The following is a 4562-nucleotide window of genomic DNA, read 5'->3' as shown; positions in this document are numbered from 1 at the left end:
GAGGGGGTTAAAGCAAATAATCATAAAGACCCGAGGATGGATTGCGCCTCTCCTAATAGACTGCGACAAACCGGGAGGCTGAGGGCACTGCACGGGCCGTACTGCAGGATTTTTATGCATCCAAGAGCACGCAGCATCGGGCTCGTTTCTAGAAAGAGCTGTTGCTGCAGCAAAGAATTTTTGCCCTTTTCCCCCTTTTCTTTTTTCTCTCTCTTGAAACCATCCAACATACAACCCAACCCAAAGCCACCTGTTTCGGTGAATTAGCTCAAGCGTGACACCCCGGGTTCGCTCGTTCTTTCCGATGCTTATTTACGACTCAATTTTTTTAATCGAGCAAATCTGCATTTTTCAGGCTGGAAGCTGCGGCGGCGCCTTCCCGGGAGCTGTGTGGCGGTGGGGGGGGGCGGGGGGACACACGACGGGGGAATGGGGACACAAGTTAGCAGAGGCAAGGGACAGCAGCGCCGAGACAACGGGCGCATCCGCACGCGTCCCATCCATCTTCCCTTTTGGTGCAATAACAAGTGTAATATGCAAAGCGTCCTTCAAACCCGCCAGATCAGAAGGTGCTTTTTGCTGGTGACTCGGAACCGGGGCTCAAATTAAAAGAAATTAAGAGCTGGTGGGTCTTAACACGCTTGCAGGGAAAAAAGCAAAGAGATTTTTTTTTTTGCCCGCGTAACCGCAGGCACACACACACGCCTTCCCTGTCACCGCTCCCCATTCCGCTCCGTAACTAAACCTTAAATAAAATTTCTCAACGGTTTTGCTAACGATACATGTGTTCTTGGGTTTCTTTCCGAAACCCCTCAGCTCTCCTCCAGCCCAAACGTGACTCATTTCCAACATGACAAATCTCGGCGATGCCAAAACGCCGCCGAACAAAGGAGGAAGCGAGCGAAGCGCCGCTGTTTTCCGAGGGAGACAAAATTTGCAGCATCGTTTTGCATCGCACCATAAAACGCCTGGTGGAAGGGGGGACGGGGGGAGAAAGGGTGGGCACCGATACTTTGTCATGTTTCTGGCCCAAAACCACCCTGGCTTTTAACATACTCGGCTGCCAAGCCCGCTCGCCCCTTGCGACGCGGTGACGAGCCGTTAGCAGATGAAAATAGGTGGGTTACGGTAAACCGAGAAAAATAAATCAGGTTTTTTTGTGAGGACAGAGGAGCAGCAGCCGGTTTCGGATGAATATTTAGCAGGCGGGCGGCCACAGCTCCGGCGGCGACTCGAAAACATGCAGAGACGAGGCAAAAAAGGGAGAAAATTCCCAATTCTCCAACTTAATTTTGTACGAAAGAAATGGGGAGAGTTTTAGGTCAATGAGGGAAGAGGTAGGGAATGGGGTCACATTTCTCTCCCCCCATTCTCTCCCTGCCAGCCCCGGCACCACTGAATTTATTTTAATCTTTCATTTTGCTCCATCGCAGGATTATTTTTTTTTTTTTACACTTTTTTTTTTTTTTTCTAGGGCACTTTTCCTGCTTTCGGTGTGCGTTACAGCTCTATTTAACATCTTTATGTGGTCTCACTAGCTTGGGAGCTCTCTCTTTCTCTGCACAGAAATGCTCACAGACACAATATATCTTTCTACATACATTTCCAAACGCCGAAACCTAGAGGCTGAGTCTGGCACTTCAGTTCTAAATCATGTCATTTTACACAGAGAAGAAAAGCAGGGGGGGAGAAAGGGGGAAGAGTAGGGGAAAAAAAAAAATGGAATGAGTTAAAGCCACAGCACTGGCTTTAATATTTAATCTCCTTCCATCAGCAGCTGACATATAGCAGTGTTATTTCAGCCTGCTATTTTGCGGGTGTCTGAATTAAAAAGAAGATGTAGACTGTAAACTCTTTGGGGCGAGGGACAGGCGCTGGGATAACGCTGCTGCCTCCGCGCTGCAAACCGGCCCCGAAAGCGGCGGCGACCCTTCACGCTGCAACGGCGAAGGGCTGCAGAAAACCAAGAGTTTAAACAGCACACGCAGCCCCGATTTTTGCTTTTCTCTCCTCTCACCATGGCCCTACGGCTGCCTTCGGGGCAGGGGATGGAGCACACGGATGGCATTTGGGGTTTGGGTGTAAACACGGGGATGGGTTTATTTATCCCAGAGACTGTAACAGTTTTTTGGAGAAAACAGATTTGAGGCAGACTAAGGCTGGCCAGTCTGCATTCTTTACTCAACAGGCTGTGACAGCTCGATGAATAAATGTGCTCATTTAAAAATCTTTATTTAATAGGACACAATACTTCCAGCTGGACCAACGCGCCATCTCCATTAAAGCAAGAGCCAGAGAATAAATGCAGTAGGCTGAAGCCTGGATCTTTAGTCAGAAGGAGATTTTTCCACCGGTTTAATATGCACGACATGAGAAACAAGGGGTTGCTCAGGGTTTTTCCTTGCTTTTGTAAAGCCTACAACTGCGTTCGATGCCAAAGGAGGGTCAGGCAAGCCCCGAGCCCACCACATCCAACCCTCCGGCCGTGCAGGAGCCCGGGCGCTCGCCGGCTCTCCCGGCAGCTCCAGCTCACGAGCTGCACAGCTATTTTTTAACCTTGACAGTAATTTTCAGAGAACATAAACACCGGCTGCACACCGAGCCAGTCACCTAACCAAAAATTCAGTTTTAATATAGACCGGGTGTAGGCTGCGCCAGCACAAACCGTTCCACGGGCGCACGCTTGCACAAATGAAGCTTTACCTTGCCGAAAGCACAAGCTCTGGGAAAGTCTCACCCGACCTGAAAGGGGTGAGGAGCCAAACCTGCCTCCATCCAGCTCATCACACGGCTGAATTAACAAGCTGTCATTAATACGGAGGAGCCGAAACGCTGCTCCAACCTTAACTCCAGCACCGCGGGGTGTATTCTGCCCACGGACACCACGGTACTGCCGTGACACGGTTGAAACACCTGGATACCAGGGGAAACAAAAGAAAACAGCACGTGTCTCACAACTGCAGTGCTGGAGGGAAATGACTGCGCTAAGCGCTCCAGCGTGGATAAGCTGAGCTCAAAGTCACCGACTTTAAAAGGAGCCACAACAGGTTTGGCTTCTGAAGTGGGGCCGGTGGCTGATGCCCCACAGCCAGCGATCAGCCCGGGGCGAGGGGGCTGGGGGGGTGTCCTGGGGGCTGCTTTGCTCCTCTCCTTCACGGGGAAACCTTCACGAACACCCAACGGGAGCCAGGAGAGAGCAAGGCCAAGGGCACAGGGAGATGCTGGACACCCTGCAGGCATCCCAGCCCATCCAGCGCCCGAGGCAGCGCATCCTCCCCGCGCTTCCCGGCTGCGGCAGAACCCGCTGCCTACGCCCCATCCATCCATCTCGCCCTGACAGGGCTCAGATGGATTTCTAGCCGTGTGGCAGGCGGGATAGATATTCCCCGTTCAACTTGGCACAACTGCAGAGGTAACTAATGCAGGGTCACGGGTGCCCCCGAGGGCTGGGTGCCCAAAGGTTAGCTGTTACAGCTGTGAGTGATGTGACCCCCCAGTTCTCGCGCAGATCTGGGCTCCATCTCACCCATTTCCCATCTGAGCAATGACAACGATAATTCCCTCCCTTGCAGAGAGGCTGTAAGGATTAATTCGCTAATGTGCATAAAGTGCCCCGATACTGGAGTGATTCATAGATTTTAAAGGCCGGGGGGACCATTACAATTATCTGCCCGGGACCACGTGAATCCCCAGATGGGCCCATTTCCATAGGAAAGGAGGTGTCACCGCGAAGACTTGTTGGTTTGAAAGAATGCAACAATAGTAGGGCCAAGCCGTCTGATTTTTACACTGACGAGAGACGACACGCAAAGATTTCAAACCCGTTTCCTCTCGGAGGGTTCCCCAAAAGGCAGCGCTGAGCAGGCCAGGTTTCAGAAGAGCTCGGAGCCCAGTTGCTCCCACGGAAAAGCTTGTGGCTGTGTTTTTTCGAAAGCAGCCAAGGCACCGAGTCCGTGCAGCTTGAAGGTGGCCGCAGCAGCTCCGGTTACCGAGCGCTTCTGGAAAGCTGGTTTCAGTGGCAGCATCCTTCCGCTAGAGGAGGGAAGAGACAGCACCTCCGCCAGCCTGAGCGAGGATAAATGAGAAGAAGAGTGAAGGTTTACGAGTGATCAGCTCAAGAACACAAAAAAAAAAAAACATAAAAAGAAAAAAAAAACCCAACAAGCAGCTCGTGTGTTGCATGTATTCAGAGAACGCTCTGCCACTCCTCGCTCCAGCACAAAGACCTTCTGCAGGAGGGGGAGCGGCTGCCGGGGGGGGGGCTGCGAGTGCAGCGCAGGCTTTAGAGAGAGAACGCCCCTGAGCCAAGGTCAGCCCAGCCCGAGCTGGGGAGAAACAAAAACCCAAAAAAAGGGGTGAGGGGTGATGGCCACGGCCCCGTCAGCCGGGGGCCGTCAGCACAGCGGCCGCTCCAGGTCTGCCCGGTGCCCTTCCCCGGCCACAGGCAGCAGGAAAAGCTTATTTCTCCTCACTCAGGTCCTGTGAAAAATCCGAAAGGCCGCAGCCAGCTCAGTCACCTTGGGAAGGAGCAGGCTTGGATGCATTTTGTGCAATGCCCCCCC

At 52.5% G+C, this 4562-nt stretch overlaps 1 protein-coding gene across 6 annotated transcripts in view; it reads right to left on the bottom strand.

The window, feature by feature from the left end:
* The window catches only part of ATF7 (activating transcription factor 7), a 66157-nt gene that overhangs the window by 22674 nt on the left and 38921 nt on the right, over positions 1-4562 (bottom strand). The gene's annotated exons all lie outside the window — the stretch shown is intronic.

The sequence above is a fragment of the Athene cunicularia genome, unplaced genomic scaffold (assembly GCF_003259725.1).
Source record: "Athene cunicularia isolate RWA unplaced genomic scaffold, athCun1 BOjh376268_part1, whole genome shotgun sequence".
In the NCBI taxonomy this organism is placed as follows: domain Eukaryota; kingdom Metazoa; phylum Chordata; class Aves; order Strigiformes; family Strigidae; genus Athene; species Athene cunicularia.
The sequence above is the reverse complement of the archived record's forward strand: the minus strand, read 5'-3'. Positions and strand labels throughout refer to the sequence as shown.